The sequence below is a fragment of the Somniosus microcephalus genome, chromosome 13 (assembly GCF_052327205.1).
Source record: "Somniosus microcephalus isolate GS21.2 chromosome 13, FLI_Smic_1.0, whole genome shotgun sequence".
NCBI classification, from domain to species: domain Eukaryota; kingdom Metazoa; phylum Chordata; class Chondrichthyes; order Squaliformes; family Somniosidae; genus Somniosus; species Somniosus microcephalus.
This window is the reverse complement of record NC_140999.1, coordinates 180,015,694-180,040,041: the sequence shown is the minus strand read 5'-3', so window position 1 is coordinate 180,040,041 and position 24,348 is coordinate 180,015,694. Positions and strand designations below refer to the sequence as shown.

Here is a 24,348-nt window from a genome sequence, read left to right as displayed (position 1 = left end):
AAGAAAATCACCCCCTGTATGGATATACCACAATCAGTGAAGGCTACCTCTGAAGAGGAGGTTCTCAGCATCTCTGGGCTAGAGAGGGGGAAAAGTGAGCTGGGATTCTCGTTCCTGATCACTGTCGAGTGACCTCTGCTGGAAAGTAAGTGTGTGTTGTGTGAGGAGAGGAGCACGCTTGGCTGTGATGGCCCCTCACGATTAACGCCCACGTACCCTTTCAACATTAAGAATGGGCACTTGGGATGAAAGCGGAAAGTGTCTCGCGCGCCCACAGAAGTGTACTTTCCACGTGAGCCCGTCTCCTCAGGAGAGGAGGGAAAATATTTGGAGGGATAAGCAATATGAAGAAAAAGGGCCGCGCTCTTCCCCCACTGACCATACCGGGCAGAGAGCGGGATGTACAGAAGTAGCCCGAGCTAATGATGATGACTTAATTCTGCTGAGCCACAAACAGGAAATCCTATGGACACTTGGGAACAATGCATTCCACCACCATGCTCGCTACCACTTGTCCCAGCAGCTAGTCAATCAACCAAAATTGTTTCAAAAACTAATTTTTTGCAGGACTTTACATTTTAATAAGCGACTGGAATGCACCTTGATGATAAAAATGCTAAATATACCTTGCATTTTTTTTTGATTTGCAAATGGCTGCCACTCTTGTGCACGGTTCAAAGGCATTTTTTTTAACCCAAGCGTGGCCCTAGATCTGTTTTCTTTAAGAAACACTTCATTTTTCCTAGTTTAAATCTCTGTCGCTCACAGCCCATTTCTGTTCCCTTTCCACAGTTTCATTCTGAGTCACAAGGGATTATGGGATGTATCTGTTTAGTAACAGAATGCGTTCTGAAGAACACTTAACATCAGGCAAGCCAAAACACCAAAGAACTGAATAGGTCTGCCATTTCAAAGAAAACTTTGAGTTCTTCGTAAGAAAAAAAAATTCTACCAATTATGTGACTATGTGACCCGTCTTGATTATCAGTCGCTGTGTCCTGTCAATGTAGTCCAAAGGCTTTAAACTTGAGTTCTTGGAAAAAGGACCTGAATCATAGTCATGTTAACAGTGGATCTGTTTCACTTTTACACAATTGTAATGATTAAACTGATTATTTATGACACTGAGTGGAAGACGTTTCAACCAGTCTACCATCTGTGTGATGATAAGAATCGTCTCCCCTTCTTTCCACTAGTTTCCCTCCTGTTTCCCTTCTCAACCTAGTGCCTCTCGAGTCCGAAGGTGGTGGGTTCAAACCCCACTCCAGGACTGCAGCATATAATCTAGGCTGATGCTCCAGCGCAGCACGGAAGGGGGTGCTGTATTGATCTTTTAGCTGAGACACTAAACCAAGGTGCCCTGTGGAGGTGGATTTAAGAAAACGTCCTATTCAAAGTTCTCCCAAGTGTCCTTGCCAACATTCCTGTTCCTGGGACTAGGGACAGGGTCACTGGCAAGGCTTGGAAGCTAAGCAGAGCCAGGCCTGGTTAGTACCATGCAGGGGTAACCATCAGGGAAGACCAGGTGCAGAAGGTCATGGAAAGAGCCCCGAGGAGGGGCAGTTGGTGAGAAGGTCATGGAAGGAGGAGCGGCTGGTGAGCAGGCCCGGGTGTTGGGCTGAAGATTGTTGGACAGGAGGAATGGTGGAAATGGAATGGCGGCGCGCACCGACGCAGCGGCTTTGCTTCTCCCAGTCATGGGAGCTTACAAGATCACATTTCGTTGTTCATGTACTTGTGCAATGACAATTAAAGTTGAATTATTATTATTCCTCCCTCAGCAAATGGCAACAAAAACAGATTATCTGGCCATTCATGTCGTTGCCGTTCATGTGACCTTGCTGTGCACTAAAATGGCGTCGTCACAACCAATAGCAATTCATTGACTGTGAAGCGCTGTGGGATGTTTTGAGCATATGAAAGCTGCTGTATAAATTCAAGTTCTTCCTTTCTTTCTTTCTCAAGGTTCAATATCATTTTGTGCAATACTTGCATAAGTAGCGAAAAGAGTCCGAAAATGCTTTCAGGTGAACAGATCTTAAGACAGCAACATTGGATTCCACTGTTCATTAATGCATTTTCTTGCTTGCAAGGCAGAATATAAATAGCAAAAACACACACACACACACACTTTACCGTCTCAGCTCCCCCATACTCACCTTTGGCAAAGAATGCTAGGACAGGAGTATAAAGCTGCAAAGTGAGCATATTAACCACATGCTACTGCTGAATTCAGTAGTTCTTTATCGGAAGCTGACAGATTTAAACATATCTGGAGTTTAGCAGGGATAAAGTCAAATCCAAATTTATCAGAAGCTGCGCAGCTCAATAGAACCGGGACACAATCAGGGGCTTCCAGTGGCTTCATGCTGGAATATTTTAATGGTATTTTCCGGCAGCAGAAACAGCGCAGAGCCAAGCTTTCAGTTTTGCCATTACAGTGACATAGGAACACGGGTATCCGAGTCGGCCTACAACCTACAACAACAACTTGCATTTATATAGCACCTTTAACATAGTGAAACAGCCCAAGGTGCTTCACAGGAGCGTACCCCTCTGCTGCACCTCTGGCATTGGAGCCCTAAAATTTCAGGCCCAAAGAGGTTTCAGGGAGTTCTCGGCCTAGTTTTGATGGGATTGGATTAGCTCAGGTTTAGCTGATTTTGCTGGGACTGGATCTTGCCTGGACATATCCTAATTTTGATGGGAGGCAATTTATTTATCCATACTGTTAAAGGCTCACTCCCAACAAGAATTCCTAATTGAGATGTAAAAGAATTCCTGCTCAGCAAATTCAAAGCCCAAAGCTCCAAGCTAGCTGTGTCTTTCGAGTTTTCCCATAAAGTGTCCTGAGGATTCTGGAGCTCTCCACATACATTTTCTCATGCCCAGGGCAATGCATCACTTCCTCAGACAGACCAACACTGTCTATCAACCAAAACATGACCTTATCGATGAAAAACGCTGGGAGGTAGCATGCTCTGGGTGGATAATAAACCCATTTACCATGTGCACTGGAAACAGTAACTCCAACTGACAGACAAATAACTCTCTCTGACAGAACTCAAGGGGGCCTAAATTCCTTAGCGCCCCAAACCGGGCACAGTGAAGTCCCACCAGAACGGAGAGTAAATTTGCCCTCGGGCCTCATTAGAATAAATCAGGCGAGCTGAGCGTGCCAAACAGGCACTCCAATGTAGCTTGCCTGTCGAGGCCTTATGAATTTCGGCCCACGCCGAGGCCCAGAGATCGGACCGGTTCGGGAGGGGTGCGAGGGCAGGCTGATAGTGGCTCCTCCTGTGACTCTGCAAAATATGAAAACTTTCCAAATTTTGGGGTCTTTTCTGAGTGGCTACCAGCCATCCCTCTAAGGACCACTAGTTAGGCTACTCAAGACCCAGAAATCCAGTAATAGCTTGTGCCTCTGACTAGGGCAACTGAATTTAAGATGACAGATCTGAAATGAGCGCAGGAGCCTTATTTTAATATTGAAATGAGGCATCTCTCATTTCAGCTGGCCACCTAAAAAAAGGCCCTGACCAATTTAGCAGTGGCCCGCACTCTTTATTTCACTTTATTTCAGGCTACGAACACGAATTGGGTTTATTAAGAAATAAAATTAACCAGAAACAAAAATGAAAAACAACAGCAATGGCTGAATCACAGTGGAGGCGATTTTGTGAATGGGGGCGCGTTGGAGGCGAGACTGCTGCTTGTCGGGTTTCAGTCCCGCCTCCATCGAGTTGTGGCCAATCCACGCTATTTTCCCTTGATTGACCTTGTTAAGCCCGCCCAGCGGGCTCAGCAGGTCAATTAAGGGAAAGCCGGTTGCAGAGCACATCAACGTATGTCGTGTCATCTGTCAAATTTTTTTGACAGATGAATTGTCATCGTTTGACAGCTCTGTGAAGCTGTCAAACAGTGACAATCTCTGCAGTTTGATGAGGTCTTGCATACAAGACCTCATCAACCTTCTTTCTTTTACAGAATTAAGATGTTTGTTGCATCTGAGAATGCAACGGCCATCTCTCATCTGCAACACAGAGGTGCGAGATTCTCCGTATAGAAACTGATTGACGCCTGCATGAAGAAACAAAGGTAAGTACACTGTTAAAAACACTTTGCACTTACCTCAGATACTCACCTCTACACTCTTGCACTCATCACTTACCTTCACACCACACTTTTGCAACACCCCCACCCCTGACCCCCACAGACCCAGTACTTGCCTCGCTGAGCTGGTGGGTTTTGGTGCCATCGGGAAGCCCGCACTTGTGAGGGCAAAAAGAGGATAATCCAATTTTCTGCCTGTTAACAGGCAGTTAATAGGCTTTAATCCCTTCCCGCCTCCAAGGAGACGGAACCCGGTGCGGGACGGCAACCCGCCTCCTGGGAAGGTGGCATGGAGGCGAGTTGGGGGCGGGTTTGCCACCTGCCCCCAAATTCTGCCATTTTCCCGGCAGTCCCGCCTCCATACCCGCCTCCTCGGGGCTGAGAAAATCGCCCTCAGTGTTTCTGATCTAACTTAGAGTGTACTACAAAACAAAAGAACATCTTGGGGCTAAAATTGATCTTGGGCAAAGGCACAAAACTGGAGCTAGCGAGTCGGCAGTATTGAGGTCAAGGGAAAGAAAATCGGGTGGGGTGTCAAGCGTGCTGCCAATTCACTATTGCCCATTTTGCACTAAAGCCCAAGACCAATTTCACCCCCCTTGACTGTTAGCAGTTCTCTGTAGTATTATGCTTGTACTTTGGACCAGTGAAAATCAGATATCCATAGAGTGTATCACTAGCCCCAGCTCATTTACTGTCTGGTAAAGCAGACATTCACCGAGGAACGCTTGATGCAGGGCCCCAATTATATTCACTTTTTGCTTTGACATCCAAGGAAGATAACACAAAACTGTTTCTGCCAATTACACAGCACTGCCAATCAGAGAGTTATTTGGAGGCACAGAAAACTGCCTGACACATTTTCCTGATGTACTGTTTACACCTGTGAAACAAAGCAACTCTGATATAGAGGGTGATATCTGTCCTTCCAGTGGGCTCTCCAGCACTAATAATGCCAGTTGTCTGTGATGCTTAGAAAACAATCCAACCTCGTCAGGGCCAGACAACCTCTTCTACAAGATGTCAAGTCAAGATGTGCATTTCCTCCGATGCAGAAAAACAGCAAGGAAGAGATTTAAACTTGTCACGATGCTGGCAACTTATCAATTCCCATAAAGGAAGATTAAAATAGCAAACATTTTATGATTTGAAACAAAATAGATCTCTGATCCATCACACTCATCGCTTCCACCATTTTGGATGGCCACTTTTGAATCATCCCTATAATTACCCGAGGGAAATGCCTACTTACCAAAGGAGATATTCCTGTCAATAGGCCCTTGGTGGGTATAGCCCAGTGCTGGTTACACAGTTGCTGGCAACTTAAATGATATAACAGCTAACGTAGGAATAGCAGGATGCTTGAAACAAAACTTGAATGCTGATAAGATGGTTAAATGTGGTTCATTAATTAGCCCCTGTTGTAATTACTATTTATAAGGTATAGCACATTATTAAGCTTGCAGTAATCACATTAGCAGCATTGGTTCTTCAGTGAGAAAGGCACTGTGCATCAATCACAAGGAGTGAACTACAAATAGAAACACACAGCAGGTCAGTGAGCATCTGTAAAAAGAGCACACAGGTTATTGATGTTTCAAGTGTGTAGCCTCCTCTGGCCACCACTACGGCATGCTCAGCTGTCAAAAGAGTAAAAATGAAATGGAACTACTCCACCAACTTAACTGTAGGTATATTTGGTAAAAAGAAATAACAAGAGACATTTCAGTAGCTTGGCCATGATCTTACCTGAAGAGGCGCATTGGGGGCCGTTCAGCTGCCTTCCGGGTTCTAGTCCCACCCCCAACGACGTCCGACGCACAGTTGCTATTTTGCGTCAATTGGCCTTGTTAAGCCCCGCCCTGCAGGCTTGCCAGCCAATTAAGAGAAAGCCAGTGTCAGATGACGTCAGTTGATGACGCGTCATCTACCGGTTTTCTTAAAGAGGACACGCTCATTTTTGTTTGACAGATGATTTTTCAGTGTTTGACAGCATTGAGGTGCTGCAAACACTGCCAATCACTGTACAAAGGTGAGCCCTTGCATCCAGGCTCTCCAGAGACTCTCTCCTTAGGATAAAACAGACGGCAGCTGCAGGTGAGGTTACAGAAGCGATCTGTCACTGGTGAGAAAGGCTCTCCCAATGAGCTGGGACTACACAAACACTTCAAACCTTATTACCTGCAGAAAAGTCTAAAAACATTAGAAATGATTCTCCCAGCATTTCCTTACCTCTGAAACTCACCAGTGTACCATTGGATCCTTCACACCACTTCTGCAGCTGTCGTCAATGAAGAAACATTACAGTAGATTCACAACATGCCACACTTACTTGGTGTGGAGTCCAGACATCGCGAAGCCCGCAGTCGACCTGGCAAAATTGGAAAAAGCCTCTGAACTGCCTGTTAATTACCTGTTAATAAGCAGTTAAGTAGCTATAATCCTCTTCCCGCCACTAGGAGTCGGGTCCCTGTGCAAATCGGGGACCTAACTCCCGGGAAGATTGATTGGAGATGGGTTGGAAGCGGGTTCAGGACCCGCTGCCAATCTTTTTGATCTTGCCAGCAGTCCCGCCTCCAAACCCGACCCCTGAGCGCCGGCAAAATCGAGCCCCTTATCTCCAATGATAGCTATAAACTGCTAAAGCTTTGCTGTCATGGTTTATGATATCAGCCGAACCCCTCATTGACATTGCTGCCTTATAATCGTTGCTGGGTGTCTGTTAACCTCTATGTTCATTGTTTCCGTTGTGTGTCTGGTTCTTATATGTTTCTGAAATTCGCTGCAGTGTGTTACCCATCAGAATACACCAGTGAGCCGCAGGAAGGTTCAACTGTAGCTTAACTGAAGGGGAAAGCTAAGAGTTACACAAAGGCCAAGGGACTTCTTGTTACAGATTAAACAAGCATTCACCTTGTTACAGTTTACACGAGAGTTCACCTTGTTACAGTTTACACGGGAGTTCACCTTGTTACAGTTTACACGAGAGTTCACCTTGTTACAGTTTACACGGGAGTTCACCTTGTTACAGTTTACACGAGAGTTCACCTTGTTACAGTTTACACGGGAGTTCACCTTGTTACAGTTTACATAGTAGGGGTGCCTTATTACAATATACAGTGGTTTCTCTGGTTACAAATTACACAGGAATTTCCCTTGTTAAAACTTGCACAAGAGAAGAGGGTGCCTTGTTACAATTTACAGAGTAGTTCTCTCTGTTACAAGGCACATAGGCGTTCTCCTTGTTGAAATTCACATGACAGCTCTCCGTGTTGAAATTTACCTTAGAACCCCTCTGGTTGCAGGTTGCATGAGCGTACACCCTTGCTACGCAAGAGCTCCTCATGTGCAAATCACACTGCAGAATAAAATCCATTGCTACACAATCCACCTCCTAGATGTCCAGTGCCCCACAAGTGGACATGTTGGTTCATACACTGCATATCACACTAAATACTGTATCATTCAATGCAGGCAGATTATGGTAGTTGTATTTTGATTGTGTGTATAAAAAAAAGTGTTCAGTTCCAATAGTCCCACTACAAAGCCTGTAGCAGCATCTCATTCTGGATCAAGGCAAAATGAATATTCAAAATTCTAGCGCTTCAGCACACAATGTATAATTCCCACGAATAGATACATCTAACCAGAACGTAAAGCCATTACAATAGCATAATACATAAATCAACAGACAGCCAGTAATACTCTTTTCGCTGTCCTTTCTTCTGTCTCTAAACACATACTGAATTATAACTGGCTTCTTCACAAGTTGAATCAACTGTACTTCACTGCTGTTTTGCAAAGATCTTGGTTTGGACCACTTGTGAAAAGTTATACACAGGACCGGAGGTTTAAAAGTATCACAATCATTACTTTTATGTGCATCAAGTCTCCAAGGGTGGTCCGGCTGGTATGTGACATCATCAGGACACAGTTACAATCGGGAGGAGTTACTTTGATGCTGCTCAATGATTATTTCCACTGCAGACAGTTTGAGGAGTTGATACATGGAAACACAAGTGATCTATGTTGAGGCTATTAAAATTACAAGGTGAAAAATGGCTCTCTCCAACACTGACTAGCCAAGGACACCACCGTCTGATCTATTTAGGAAGACATAGGTTCCAGCTTTTTGGAATAAATTTGCTAATTCTGAGGTATATATATTTTACTGCAAATGCTTTTCAAGTTTTGTGCATGTTTACCTCATTTAATTTCTTGTGAAATACTTTATTAAGTGTTTAGTTTTCTTTGAGGGAAGGAAGTGAATATTTGAACCATTTTCTGATGTACAAAATGGTGCAAATTTAAGCCCTAACATTCTAGGTAGTATTGTGATTAGTATTTCAAGGTTAAGTGAATAGTTTTGCAATAAGAACTATCTTACACACCAGATCCTGTTTTGCTGAGAGATTCTACTCGGTTGGTAAAAAGAAACAAAAAATGGTTGAAATCTGAAATAAAAACAGAAGATCTCAGAAATACTCACCTATTTGGTTGGTATTGGGTGCTTTTGAGTTCCAATTGGTTGGTTCTTTATTGTGATACGAATCTGTCAGTCATCTGACAATCTCTAGCAATTCTGATAGATTAAGAATTTCTTCCTGTGAACCCTAACCTTTATTCCATGGTGTCCAACCTTCACGCCTGTGATATAAATGTGATGTTGTAGCTACCATGCTCTCTAACAATGTTTATGTGTAAGCACAGATCAGATTTTATTCTGATAGCAAAATACTGCAGATGCTGGAAATCCGAAATAACAACAGAAAATGCTGGAAAAACTCAGCAAGCCAGGCAACATCCGTGGAGAGAAATTAGAGTCGACGTTTCGGGTCAAAACCCTTTTTCAAAACTGGAAAGGAAATGAAATAGATCGAAGGCAGGGCTGTGATAGAACAAAATAAGTAAAAGAGACATTAAGAGGTATTCAAAACCAGACGAGATGGTAATAGGGCAGTGGAGACAAAAGACGGCTCAGATTAGGTGTGAAGTGTACTGGCAGGATGAGAGACAGCTGCCATGTGGGAGAGAGAAAAAAAAAGGAAAGGGGGGGAGGGAAAACCCAAAACAAAGGGGTGGAAAAAAAATAAGTAAAAATGTAATAGGGGCCGAGGTTATGATCTGAAATTGTTGAACTCGATATTGAGTCCGGAAGGCTGCAAAGTGCCTAATCGGAAGATGCGGTGCTGTTCCTCGAGTTTATGTTGAGCTTCCGTGGAACAATGCAAGAGGCCAAGGACGGTGAGGTCCAAGTGGGAATGGAGCGGTGAATTAAAATGACAGGCGACCGGAAGCTCGGGGTCACCCTTACGGACTGAACGGAGGTGTTCCGCAAAGCTGTCACCCAATCTGCATTTGGTCTCCCCAATGTAGAGGAGACCGCATCGTGAGCAGCAAATACAGTGATGTGGAGATGCCGGTGTTGGACTGGGGTGGACAAATGTGAGAAGTCACATAACACCAGGTTATAGTCCAACAGCTTTATTTGAAATCACAAGCTTTCGGAGAGCTGCTCCTTTGTCAGGTGAAGTGAAGAGATGCATATATAGTCAGAGAACACTGCCAGATGATTAAAGGTAATCTTTCTAACTGCCCTTTATCACACCTCGGCAGAGAGATAATCACAGCAATCAAAGGTGTGAATGGTGTCCAAACAGGTCAGTCAGGAAAACATTACATCAAAGAACAATGAGGTGGGGTCACCAGGGGTCAAATGTTGCAGATGCTGGGGTCTGTATGAAAAACAAAAAACAAACAAAAAACAATATTAAAAAAAAAAAATTTTTTTTTGCTGGAAATCACAGCAGGTCCGGCCGCATCTGTGTAGAGCGAACAAGCCAACGACGACTCGAGTCTGGATGACTCTACATCAGGTGGGGTTACATGTAGCGTGACATGAACCCAAGATCCCGGTTGAGGCCATCCTCATGAGTGCGGAACTTGGCTATCAGTTTCTGCTCGACGATTTTGCATTGTCGTGTGTCTAGAAGGCCGCCTTGGAGATTGCTTACCCGAAGATCGGAGGCTGAATGCCCTTGACTGCTGAAGTGTTCCCCGACTGGGAGGGAACACTCCTGCCTGGCGATTGTTGTGTGGTGTCCGTTCATCCGTTGTTGCAGTGTCTGCATGGTCTCGCCGATGTACCATGCTCCGGGGCATCCTTTCTTGCAACGTTTGAGCTAGACAACGTTGGCCGAGTCACATGAGTATGTACCATGTACCTGGTGGGTGGTGTCCTCATGTGTGATGATGGTATCTGTGTTTATGATCTGGCATGTCTTGCAGAGGTTGCCGTGGCAGGGTTGTGTGGTGTCGTGGTCGCTGTTCTCCTGAAAGCTGGGTAATTTGCTGCGAGCGATGGTCTGTTTGAGGTTAGGCGGCTGTTTGAAGGCGAGTAGTGAAGGCGTGGGGATGGCCTTAGCGAGGCGTTCGTCGTCATCGATGACATGTTGAAGGCTGCGAAGAACATGGCGTAGTTTCTCCGCTCTGGTATACTAGATTGCAAGAAGTACAAGTAAATCGCTGTTTCACTTGGAAGGGATGTTTGGGGCCCTGGACAGTGGGAAGGGGGGAGGTATAGGTGCAGGTGTTACATCTCCTGCGCTTGCACGGGAAGGTGCCAGGCGAAGGGGAAGGGCTGTTGGGGGTGATAGAGGAGTGGACTAGGGTGTCTCGGAGGGAGCGGTCCCTACGGAATGCTGAAAGGGGAGGGGAGGGGAAGATGCGTTTGGTGGTGGGATCACTTTGGAGGTAGCGGAAATGACGGAGGATGATCCGTTGAATGTGGAGGCTGGTGGGGTGAAAGGTGATGATGAGGGGAACCCTATCGTGGTTCCGGCAGGGAGGGGCAGGGGTGAGGGCAGAAGTGCGGGAGATAGAACGGACACGGTCGAGGGCCGTGTGAATCACGGTAGAGGGGAATCCTCGGTTGAGGAAAAAGGAAGACATGTCGGAAGCACTGGTGTGGAAGGTGGCATCATCGGAGCAGATACGGCGGAGACAGAGAAACTGATAGAATGGAATAGAGTCCTTACAGGAGGCGGGGTGGGAGGAAGTGTAGTCCAGGTAGCTGTGGGAGTCAGTGAGCTTGTAGTGAATATTGGTTGATAATCTATCCCCAGAGATGGAGACGGAGAAGTCGAGGAAGGGAAGGGAAGAGTCAGAGATGGATCATGTGAAAGTGAGGGAAGGGTGGAAATTGGAGGCAAAGTGAATGAAATTATCTAGTTCGGGGCGAGAGCAGGAAACGGCACCGATACAGTCATCAATGTATCGGAAAAAGAGGTGAGGGAGGGGACCTGAGTAGGACTGGAGCAAAGAGTGTTCCACATTTCCCACGAAAAGGCAGGCATAGCTAGGACCCATGCGGGTACCCATAGCAACACCTTTGATTTGGAGGAAATGAGTGGAGTTAAAGGAGAAGTTGTTCAATGTGAGAACAAGTTCAGCCAGGTGGAGGAGGGTGGTTGTGGATGGGGACTAGTCGGGCCTCTGTTCAAGGAAGAAGCGGAGCGCCCTTCCACACCAGTGCTTCCAACATGTCTTCCTTTTTCCTCAACCGAGGATTCCCCTCTACCGTGGTTGATACGGCCCTCGACCGTGTCCGTTCTATCTCCTGCACTTCTGCCCTCACCCCTGCCCCTCCCTCCCGGAACCACGATAGGGTTCCCCTTGTCATCACCTTTCACCCCACCAGCCTCCACATTCAACGGATCATCCTCCGCCATTTCCGTTGCCTCCAAAGTGATCCCACCACCAAATGCATCTTCCCCTCCCCTCCCCTTTCAGCATTCCATAGGGACTGCTCCCTCTGAGACACCCTATTCCACTCCTCTATCACCCCCAACAGCCCTTCCCCTTCGCCTGGCACCTTCCCGTGCAAGCACAGGAGATGTAACACCTGCCCCTATACCTCCCCCCTTCCCACTGTCCAGGGCCCCAAACACCCCTTCCAAGTGAAACAGCGATTTACTTGTACTTCTTGCAATCTAGTATACTGTATTCGCTACTCACGATGCGGTCTCCTCTACATTGGGGAGACCAAACGCAGATTGGGTGACCGCTTTGCGGAACACCTCCGTTCAGTCCGTAAGGGTGACCCCGAGCTTCCGGTCGCCTGTCATTTTAATTCACTGCTCCATTCCCACTCGGACCTCACCGTCCTTGGCCTCTTGCATTGTTCCACGGAAGCTCAACGTAAACTCGAGGAACAGCACCTCATCTTCCGATTAGGCACTTTGCAGCCTTCCGGACTCGATAGCGAGTTGAATAATTTCAGATCATAACCTCGGCCCCTATTACATTTTTACTTATATTTTTTTCCCACCCCTTTGTTTTGGGTTTTCCCTCCCCCTCCTTTCCTTTTTTTTCTCTCTCCCACATGGCAGCTGTCTCTCTGCCAGTACACTTCACACCTAATCTGAGCCGTCTTTTGTCTCCACTGTCCTATTACCATCTCGTCTGGTTTTGAAGACCTCTTAATGTCTCTTTACTTCTTTTGTTCTATCGCAGCCCTGCCTTCGATCTATTTCATTTCCTTTCCAGTTTTGAAAAAGGGTTTCGACCCGAAACATCGGCTCTAATTTCTCTCCACGGATGTTGCCTGGCCTGCTGAGTTTTTCCAGCATTTTCTGTTGTTATTTCAGATTTTATTCTTCCTGATTACTAATCCTAATTGTTCTGGCCAATATTTATCCCTCAACCAACACCACTAAAAAAGATTATCTGGCCATTATCACATTGCTGTTTGTGGGAGCTTGCTGTGCAAAAATTGGCTGCCGCATTTCCTACATTACAACAGTGACTACGCTTCAAAACTGCTTCATTGGCTGTAAAGCGTTTTGGGATGTCCTAAGGTTGTGAAAGGCGCTATATAAATGCAAGTCCTTTCTTTCTTACTTGGGCAACAGAAAAAGGAAATAAGCCACTCATTCCCTTACCTGACAGTATCATCTCAGTTGGAACTTGTTGATCTTAACTCTATGTTTATACTTCCGTACTTCTGCTTAGGCAGTCCCTCGGAACCGAGGATGACTTGCTTCCACATTAAAAATGAGTTCTCAGGTGACTGATGAGTCCAATGCGGGACCTACAGTTTCTGTCACAGGTGGGGTAGACAGTGGTTGAAGGGGCAGGTGGGTGGGGTGCTTGGGTTGACTTGTACTCCTTACACTGCTTGTGCTTGGCTTCCGCTTGCTCCCGGCGAAGAGACTCGAGGTGTTCGGCGCCGTCCCGGATGCTTCTCCACCACTCTGTGTGGTCTTGGTCCAGGGATTCCCAGGTGTCGGTGGAGATGTTGCACTTTTTCAAGGAGGCTTTGAGGGTGTCCTTGAAGTGTTTCCTCTGCCCACCTGGGGCTCTCTTGCCGTGTCAGAGCTCCAAGTAGAGCACTTGTTTTGGGAGTCTTGTATTGGGCATGTGGACGATGTGACCCGCCCATCAGAGTTGATCGAGCGTGGTCAAAGCTTCGATGCTGGGGATGTTGGCCTGAGCGAGAACATTGTCGTTGGTGCGCTTATCCTACTAATGGATTTGTAGGGTCTGGTATGCCTCAGAGACATGGACCATGTACAACAGGCCCCTCAAAGCACTGGAAAAGTACCACCAACTTCTGTACTGGCCAATCCCTGGTAATCACCCCCTTGCCTACAGAACCAGTTAAAAATCCCCAGTATTACTTTTGATAGTGGTTAGCACTGTTGCCTCACAGCGCCAGGGACCCAGGTTCGAATCCGGCCTCGGGTGACTGTCTGTGTGGAGTTTGCACATTCTCCCAGTGTTTGCGTGGGTTTCCTCCGGGTGCTCCGGTTTCCTCCCACAGTCCAAAAATGTGCGGGTTAGGTTGATTGGCTATGATAAATTGACCCTTAGTGTTAGGGGGATTAAATACGTGGGGTTACGAGGATAGGGTGGGATATGTGTTGGTGTTGGTGTAGGGGTTACGGGGATCGGGTGGGATATGTGTCGGTGCAGGCTCGATGGGCCGAAATGGCCTCTATCTGCACTGTGGGGTTTCTGTGATCTGTGATTTCTGTGAAATCTACAGCTGAAATACAATGTTGCATTAGCAGCTAATCTTCTCTATTTTCTCCATTTGCAGAGCAGTTCAGACAGCAATGGACAGTCCCCCACTGCTTTAGTAGAAAACCTGAAATGAGAGAAACTCCTTCTTGGAATCAACCCAATTGAACCAAGCTACTTAGATTAGGGTTGGCTGAGACTGCACTCTCTGGATATTCCTGCTCCAGATGATTTCTCTTAGTCAATCATTTCATATCCTTGCAGCTGGGCAGTGGGAGTGAAGAGAGAGAGCGATCTCTGGGTCTGTGCTAGCAAACTAATAATGTGTGAAGTTATTAATTGTGCAGTGCAGGAATGCAATTAGTGCAGTCACTATATCCTCCCCCATGCGCTGGCACTAACCACCTAAAGACAATGCATAATGTGTAGCATCTAACACAGAATGGCTGACATTCCCACAAACTGGATTGAGCCAAGAATTTAGCTGCCACCCACCTTCCCCTCTACTCCCTTCATTACTGCATTCATGTAGGAGCTGGATACTTACGTCAAATAATAATAACTAAGTTAGCCATGGTTGAATGAGAAATGATAACTGTGTTAAGGTTTCTGCAGTGGCCCCAAAACCAAAATGGGTGAAAAGAAGTTTGCTGTAGTTCCTCTTTCATTTCTCCTTTGGTGAGTCATGAACTGATGACTTAAGAGTATTTTCTTAGGATTATTAAGATTCATTAACACACACCAGATCAAACAGAAGTGGTGGTTCACTGCTGCGAGAGAACCTTGTTAAATCAAGGTCTCTGCTTTGGGGCTTGCGTTCACACTTCTGTTCACTGAGAAGGATCAAATGTACGGTGGCATAGTGGTTAGCACTGTTGCCTCACAGCGCCAGGGACCCGGGTTCAAATCCGGCCTCGGGTGATTGTCTGTGTGGAGTTTGCACATTCTCCCCGTGTTTGCGTGGGTTTCCTCCGGGTGCTCCGGTTTCCTCCCACAGTCCAAAGATGTGTGGGTTAGGTTGATTGGCTATGATAAAAAAATTGACCCTTAGTGTTAGGGGGGATTAAATACGCGGGGTTACGGGGATAGGGTTTGGGTGGGATGGCTGTCGGTGTAGGGACCGGGTGCTAGGGTTTGGATGATCAGCCATGATCTCGTTGAATGGCGGAGCAGGCTCGAAGGGCCGAATGGCCTACTCCTGCTCCTATCTTCTATGTTTCTATGTACCTCGGTCTCAGCATGAGTGCCACCCACAATCAGCATCCATCAGGCAGGCAGCAATATTTGCAGTAGAAATCAGCTTCAGATCTGTAGTAAAGGATGACACAGAACAGTAGCACTTCACACAACACACGGCTGACTGAGATCGATAGATTTTTGTTAGATAAGGGTATCAAGGGATATGGAGCAAAGGCGGGTAAATGGAGATGAGGTGCAGGCCAGCCGTGATCTAATTGAATGGCAGAGCAGGCTCGAGGGGCTGAATGGCCTCCTCCTTGTTCCTAATGTCCCTATATTCCAGGGGTTTGGAAAAAAGTTCTGTCCTAACAGAGGGTCTGACTGGCTTTGAAGTGAGAGATGGTCATTATAATTTCAGATACTTCAAGTAGACCTATTGGGTAAATATTGGCCCAGAAATTCGGGTCTCCACGGGTGAGTACGCACGGGGTACTCACCCATAAGCCGAATGGAAGTGCTGGTTTTCTGCATGCACTGCGCATATGCGGGAAACCGGCACTTCCGTTCCTCTGAACGAAGGGGTTCAGAGTTCGAACGCGTGCGCAGGAGAGGCTGCGCGTGCGCTTTGAACTTAGGTTCTTTTTGCAGGTTTTCCCGGGATCGTAAGCCTGCAGTATTTAGAAATGTAAAAAGCAGGCGTAAGGCCTGCTTTTTACAAGGTAAGTGGTCAATTAATTAAAATTAAAACATTTTTTCCACAGGTTTATTATTTTTAAATACTTTAAACAAGGTAAGTTTATTTTTAGCCCTGTTAGAATATAACATTATTTTTTTCAAAAATTAAAATTATTGTTTAAAATAGTTATTTAATGTAATTTACAGTTTATTTAAAAAGTGTGATTTAAAAAAAAATTATTTGAAGGTTTACTGCTATTTTGGGGCCGTAGTATTTATAAGTTTTGACAGGTCTTCCTGTCAATCTTATGAATGGGCTTTTCCCTCCTCCGATTGGCTGCCCATGGCCCACGTGATCCCAGGGGACGCATCGCACTAACTGCGCCCCTGGGACACGCAAGCACAGCGCGCCGGCAGCTGGACCAGGCCCCGGAGCGGAATTCCACGGGGCCCAACAGCTCAACTGCCGGCGCGCAAGGTAAGTGCAGGTCGGGGGCTTACACCCGCGGGAAGCCCCCGACCTGAATTTCTGGGCCAATATAACCAGAGATTGCCCACTCTGTTTCCTGCTGATGGTGTGGGTATAAATACAGTTTTGAGGAATGAATAAAACACTATGGGCCGAACTTTCGACTTCAGCGGGGTTAAAAATTGCTGCAATGGAATGGAAAATCGGGTGGGGTGATAATTGGGATGGCCCATCCTCTACCGTCCACTTTATGCCCCTGCCAAAGTTGAACGTTCTGTCCTGTGTATAAAAGTGGAGAATAAATGATGAAACAACTGAGGCAGTGACGTGATGCGAAACTGCTGTCTGACCAGGGTGAACTGGGGTTTGCTGCACATAGAGAATTAGAAAAATAACTGAGGGTCAAGTAGAAAGCTGTTGCAACTTCTCTTCCTTCTGCATCAAAAAATTTCCTGGGCGTCGCCAATATACATGTCAACAACATAGGGAACAAAAGTGTGACTACAGCCACCAGCTTGACTTTTTTTTCCAAACCACAAAAGGATGTCATGATGTAAATTCATTTGAATGAAAAATGAATCTCAATTAACAGCAGTATTTGGGGATCATCAATTCATTCCTTGTGATTTCCAATCAAATCTCCTCATCTCTTTGAATTTCTTCATTTAAATCAGCATCAACAAGGTCCTTCATCTAATTTTTTTTAACAAAGTCACTAGATATTTTTTAGGTCAGTGTAGCTAATGCCAGTGTTTTCCGGCTCTTTATTATCATGGCAAAATGAAAAGGAGATTCAACCACAAATTCTAGCTGTAATTTGACTTACCTTACAGGGAGTGCAATGAAGGTTCACCAGACTGGTTCCTGGGATGGGCGATTGTCCTATGAGGAGAGATTGAGGAGACTAGGCCTATACTCCCTAGAATTTAGAAGAATGAGAGATGATTTCATTGAAACATATACATTTCTTACAGGGCTTCACAGGGTAGGTGCAGGGAGGATGTTTCCTCTGGCTGGGGAATCTAGAACCGGGGTCACAGTCTCAGAATAATGGGTCGGCCATGTAAGACTGAGATGAGGAGAAACTTCTTCACTCAGAGGGTTGTGAATCTTTGGAATTCTCTCCCCCAGAGGCTCAGTTGTTGAGTATATTCAAGATAGAGATCAGTAGATTTTTGGATATTAAGGGAATCAAGGGATATGGGGATAATGCGGGAAGGTGGAGTTGAGGTAAAAGATCAGCCATGATCTTATTGAATGGCGGAGCAGGCTCGAGGGGCCAAGTGGCTGGCTCCTGCTCCTATTTCTTATGTTCTTATGGATTCTTTGACAATTAGATATGCACAGCAGCCGATATTGCAGAGAAATTAGAATAGATATGAGTGATATAGGACCTCACAGAATGTCAAGTTATGATGTAGGACCAGGTAATTTAGGATGCTAAATTAGAGCAATATTCCTAACCCTCCATATATCCTGATTTTAACTCCGGCTGGATTTTGGGCATGTGGGCAGGGAGATGATTTGGTAACTCACCTGAGGCTCCATAAAGGAGGTCAAGACTATTTTAACTCTTGGGCCTCATTTCCCAACCAGAACAGGCAGGAAATTGGTGGAAAATTGAGTGGCGGGATTGGCTTCGGGGGCTGTCTTGCAGGGGGTCTTGCATTTGGGAAGATGGGGGAAGGGAGACCACAGCAGGGGAGGCCACAGCTTTCCTTGTGGGGCCCTGAGGGAGCACTCCTGCTCCTCCGGGCTCTACAAGGAAAGAAACAAAAGGTACCTGTTTGGGCTTGTTCTGGTCCCGGCTCCTCTTCTCCGCTGTCTTCAGCTGGTGGGAAATCCACAGCGATTTCCCTGCTCGGGCTGCCCAGTTAAAATTGCAGTCGGGTCCCGACAAGCATATGTAAAGCAGGACCTGGCTGGCTTTGAACGGGTATCCTTGCCTCCTGCTCAGTGGAGCAGATTAAAGTTCAGCCGGACGAGTTCCTGGTGGCTTTCCAACGGATAAGTAACCTGTGCGATTTTAACCGCCCACTCGCCTGTTTTCCACTGGGTGGGTAGAGTTAAAATAACCCCCTCCATGTTACAAATATACAACGCTCCTGAACATAATATATATTTATTACATTGCAAGGATATAATGGCCTCGATTTTAACTGACCCGTGGATTCGGGATTGGAGGCATGCGGGGGGTTAAAGTCCCGAATTCGGGGGTCCCGACACCATCCCGCCCCCATGTAAGTTTCAAAGGAGGCGGGTACCCGCCCCGCACTGGGACCCGCCTACCCGAGGCGGGAAGGGATTAGTGCCAATTAACTGCCTGTTAACAGGTAGTTAACAGGCAGTTTTTAGCCTAATCCCTATTTTAAAGCTTGAAGTGTGGGATTCCCGACGGCTCCAAACCACGCCAAGTTAGAGGAGTCGGGCTGTCAGGTTGAAGGACTTGGAGGGGTCGAGATGTCGGTGTTCAGGTGAGTGATGGGTGCATGAGTGCAAAGGTAAGTGTGTTTGGTGTGTCTAAAGTGTGTAAAGAAGTTGAAATTACCTGTACTTACCTTTTTAGCCTTCCTTCCTCTATGTTTCGGGAGTCCATCATCTAACCGGCACAGAAAGCAGAATGGCTGCGATCTGTCAAAAGTGACAGCCTACAGCTTTCTGTGCCGGAGAGATTTCTAACTGAGTCTGTGTGGAAGGACTCAGGTTAGAAGTAAGACTGTCAGTGTTTGACAGCTTCAAACAGCTGTGAAACACTGATGTTTCATCTGTCAAAACGTCTTGACAGATGAAATTTCAGTCTGTGACGTCACCTGTTGCCAGGTGGCCCTGAATCGGCCTGCTGAGCCTACTGGGTGGGCTCAACAAGGTCAATCAAGTTAAAATCACATAGATTGGCCGCATCTCCATGGAGGCGGGACTACAACCCCGAAAGTTGCAGTCCCGCCTCCTTCCCGACTTCTGAGTGACAATCACCCCAATACATCTGAATTATAATATATATAGTGCATTCAATGCCACAATTTTATGTCCGTTAAACTAAGTAGACAGAAAGCCACACACTATGGTGCCCGCTACATGGTGGCAACAAGCAAGGCTCCACCTCTTCCCCCCCACCCTCACCCCCACCCCACCACCACCTCCCCCCCACACATCCCCCGCCAAATACAAAGGCAGAAAAATCAGCCCTTTGGATTGTATTATTACATTGCATTTTCCAAGCAATTCAGTCACAAAGTACTGAGGACAACAAACACATAGGCCTAGAAATTGGGTTGGGGCGCCAAAGTGGCGCAAAAGTCGCCTGAGTGCAGGATTTAGCGCAGCGTTCGAGGCTTCAGCGATCGTCAGATATTCAGTTTCATTGCCCCTCGAGGGATACGGGGCGAGGCTCGAGGCACTCCGCGTCCCTCTTAGGGCGCTGAAACTGAATATCGCAGTGCAACGTGCCGCAACGCCACATGCTGCAGCATGGCACGCTGCGGTACTGCAGGCCTTCCTACCCCTGTTAAGGGGGAGGTGCCTGCAACAGCGCGATCCCCGCTAGCGAGTGCCGGCAAACGAGCCCGGCACCAAGGAGAAGTGCCGGGCTCTCAGGAAACAGCCGGCAATGTCGCGGGGGGGGGGTGGTTAGGAGGCCGGGGACGGAGGTGCTGGCAGGCGGCCGCCGAAAAAGGCGGCCGCCCCGCACCTCCACCTTAACTTGTGCCGGCACAGTAAGGCCCCGTGAACAGGGCGCGGGTAGCGAACGGCGCAACTGCGGCGTTCGCTACCAAATATCGCGAACAGGGCGCGAATGGGTTGCTGCGCACACTGATGACGTCATCGGTGGCGGCGCAGCGCAAAAAGCTAACGCCACCATTATCGCCCCAACTCAATATCGCGGGAGGCGCAGCCAGTGGCGCTACAGCCACTGCCTGCCTCTTTAGGCGCTAACAAGTGGCGCTACTCACCCAATTTCTCCCCCATACACTTTAAATTGTTCTGCCTTCAGACAATTAACGATATTTTACTGGGTGCTGTTTGACTGCTCCACTGTTAATGGCACCACTGTAGGATGCTGTGAGATGCAGAAGGGCTTAAAGGATTAAATTCAAAATCCAAAATAACTAAGCTCTTATTATTGAGACAATCTGACCCATGAATCTTTCTTTAGCCTGAAATGTCAGTCAGCCATTAATACGGACCTACATTTAGCAATACCAGTGAATGTGGAGGCCTTTTTTTACTCCTCCAGTTCACATGTTGAGCTGTTGCAGCTCCTGTCTATTGATAGGAGGCAAGAACCATTTAGATGGTTAATATGCGTGGGTAGTTTAGACCTTTAAGGCTAGAGAAATTACCATGTCTGATATCAGTGCACAAACGTTTGGAAAGAGAGAAACTATTTCCTCTGGTGGGGGAGCCCAGAACAGGGTGGCATAACCTTAAAATTAAGAGCTAGGCTGTTCAGGAAGCACTTCTTCACACAAAGGGTAGTAGAAATCTGGAAAACTCTCTCCCAAAAAGCTGTTGAGGCTAGGCCAATTAAAATTGAGATTGATACATTTTTGTTACGTAAGGGTATTAAGGGATATGGTCCAAGGTGGATAAATGGAGTTAAGATACAGATTAGCCATGCTCTAACTCAATGGCAGAACAGGCTCGAGGGGCTGAATGGCCTGCTCTTGCTCCTAACTTGCATTTATATAACACCTTTCACGTTCTCATAACATCGCAAAGCATTTAACAGTCAAGGAATTACTTATGAATTGTAGTCATGTCGGCAAACAGCAGCTAATTTGTGCACAACAAAGTCTCATAAACTCGTAAATGAGATAAATGACCATTTAATTTGCGTTTACTTCATGGTGGTATTGGTTGAGGGAAAAAAATTGATCATGTCACCAGAAAAACGATTCTTCTTCCAATGGTGCCATGGGATCTATTTAAGCCCTACATTTCCTACATTACAACAGTGATGACACTTCAAAAAGTTCTTCATTGGCTGTAAAGCGCTTTGGGACGTCCGGTTGTTGTGAGAGGCGCTATATAAATGCAAGTCTTTCTTTAAGTCATAAGATTATTGAAATAGGAGCAGGAATAGGCCACTTGGCCCCTCTAGCCTGCTCCGCCATTCAATAAGATCATGGCTGATCTTGGGCTCAAAGCCACTTCCCCGCCCGCTTCCCATAACCCTTCACTCCCTTATCTTGCAAAAATTTGTCTCTCTCTACCTTAAATGTATTTAATGACCCAGCCTCCACAGCTCTCTGTTGCAGAGAATTCCACACTTGGTTTACCTTGTCATCCAACAGATGGCACCTCTGACAATGCAGCACTTTGTCTGGACTGCACTGAAGTGTCGGCCGAGATTATGTGCTCAAGTCCTGGAGTAGAGCTTGAGCCCGCAACCTTCTGACTCACAACCAAGAGTACCACTGAGGCAAGCTGACACTTTGCATTAATTTAAAATAAACATCTTAACAAATTCTTTAAACTAGCACACAAAATAATGCCATGCAAGTGTGTCAAGCATTCATCATTCATACATTTTTAAGGCTTTAAAATGAACAGTGACTATAACTGAAATAACAACAGAAAATGCTGGAAAAACTCAGCAGGTCAGGCAACATCCGTGGAGGGAAATTTGAGTTGACGTTTCGGGTCGAACCCTTCTTCAAAACTGGAAAGAAAAGAAAATAGATCGAAGGCAGGGCTGCGATCGGACAAAAGAAGTGAAAGAAACAAAAGAAGTAAAAGAGACAATAAAAGGTATTCAAAGCTAGACGAGATGGTAATAGGCTGAGATTAGGTGTAAAGTGTACTGGCAGGGCAAGAGATAGCTGCCAGGTGTGAGAGAGAAACAAAAGGAAAGGGGGGGGGGGGAAACGGAGTGGAAAAATTACAAGAAAAAATGTAATAGGGGCCGAGGTTATGATCTGAAATTGTTGAACTCGATATTGAGTCCGGAAGGCTGCAGAGTGCCTAATCGGAAGATGAGGTGCTGTTCCTCGAGTTTACGTTGAGCTTCCGTGGAACAATGCAAGAGGCCAAGGACGGTGAGGTCCGAGTGGGAATGGAGCGGTGAATTAAAATGACAGGCGACCGGAAGCTCGGGGTCACCCTTACGGACTGAACGGAGGTGTTCCGCAAAGCGGTCACCCAATCTGCGTTTGGTCTCCCCAATGTAGAGGAGACCGCATCGTGAGCAGCGAATACAGTATACTAGTGACTATAACTGTTTCATTTTCTAAGCCCATTCACTAGAAAATGCACCTTTTGAATATATTATTGTAATTTATTTATACTAAATTTAACTCACTTTTCTTTTGTTAGAACAATGCAGATTATGGGGCGATATGATAGAAGTGTTTCAAATTATGAACAGGGTAACTAGGGACAGACTGTTTCCAGTAGTTCAGGGGTAAAGAACAAGAGGCTATCGATAGCAGATTATCAGTAAGAGATTTCGAACAAAGGACAGGAGGAACTTCTTTACACAGAGAGTTGTGAGGCGGTGGAATTCACTGGTTATTGGTTTAGCAGAAATTATGTCAACATTCCAAATTAGGTTGGCTAGGTGGAAGAAGGGAAAGGGATTTGAAGGGATATGGGAAACACTTCTACACACAAAGGGTGGTAGAAGTTTGGAACTCTCCGCCACAAATACCAATTGATTCTGGGTCAACATTTTAAATCTAAGATTGATAGATTTTTGTTAACCAAATGTATTAAGGGATGTGGGCCAAAGGTGGGTATATGGAGTCAGGTCGCAGATCAACCATGATCTCATTGAATGGTGGGACAGGCTCGAGTGGCTCAATGGTCTTTTCCTGTTCCTATGTTCCTATGGGAAAAGAGGGATATGGGTTACAGGGCGGGTAAATATGATTTGAACTATTTGCTCGTGTGGAGGGTAAATACCGACACAGACTGGTTGGGCCAAATGTCCTGTTTCTGTGTTGTAACTTCTACCTGTAAATTTATCATCTTAAATTTCTTGATTATTTTTTTTAAATGGGCATTTTATAATATTTATACCGAATGTTTATGGTATTGGGGCGCAGTGTTACAGTGGGATGTGTTACTCTTCCTGTCACACAGTATCATATATGTGAGGACTTTCATCATAAACGATAGCTCATCAGCTTACGATCTTACAGAATTAAATAACAATATGTCTGTGTAGGATATTGAACCCACACAAGCGCATTTACAATGCACCATGTACCGTACATTGTAGCCACACCACCTCTCCCTGTAATATACGGCGGATGGCACATTGGACCCACATAAGAATTTTTAGGAACCAGAAAAAGGCCAAGCTGTACTGAACAGTACGCTGAACCCACAGAGCTCATCTTGTACTGTATCTGATGCAGGACAGTACAATGAACCTTACACCCTGCAAGTCCTTGAGAAGGTTCACTTTTAAAATAAGAAGCTATTTTTTTCTAATTATTGTTACTGTTTTCTGTTCCTATCCACAGTACAAAGACACATGTAACAATCCTAGGAAGCAGCGTTGCCAACACTTGTGCTCTTGTTTCCAATTTATTGATTTTGCACTAGTATTTTGATATGCCCAACTCACGGGGAATAGACAGGAGAGAGAGTTAATTTTCTGGCTATCCTTTCTATTCCAGTGAATTGTGAACATTTAAAACCCAGTGCAAAAAGTAATAAATTATAAGCATATTCACAAACGTTGGCAATGCTGCGAGAGTGACAGCACTGTGGGAGAAGCGATCTATAGAAGCCACTTAAACTCATAACTTGCTTAATTGCTTATTAATTACTGGCCTCAACATTATACATATACTACAAAAGGGCTATATCTTTACACTATATATCAGATACATTGAGTTCTCTACACTATTTAAGTATATGTATGCAGTGTTGAAGGGAAG

General features: G+C 45.9%; 1 protein-coding gene and 1 long non-coding RNA gene across 5 annotated transcripts in view; one reads left to right on the top strand and one right to left on the bottom strand.

Moving 5' to 3' along the window:
- The window catches only part of LOC147108826 (uncharacterized), a 58,661-nt gene extending 52,748 nt beyond the window's left edge, over positions 1 to 5,913 (bottom strand). The window contains exon 1 of the long non-coding RNA XR_015080674.1: positions 5,863 to 5,913. This is a non-coding gene — a long non-coding RNA (uncharacterized LOC147108826). The remainder of the gene's footprint in view (positions 1 to 5,862) is intronic.
- Positions 1 to 24,348, top strand: part of LOC147108825 (transcription factor MafB-like) — a 388,751-nt gene that overhangs the window by 297,610 nt on the left and 66,793 nt on the right. The window lies entirely within an intron of this gene.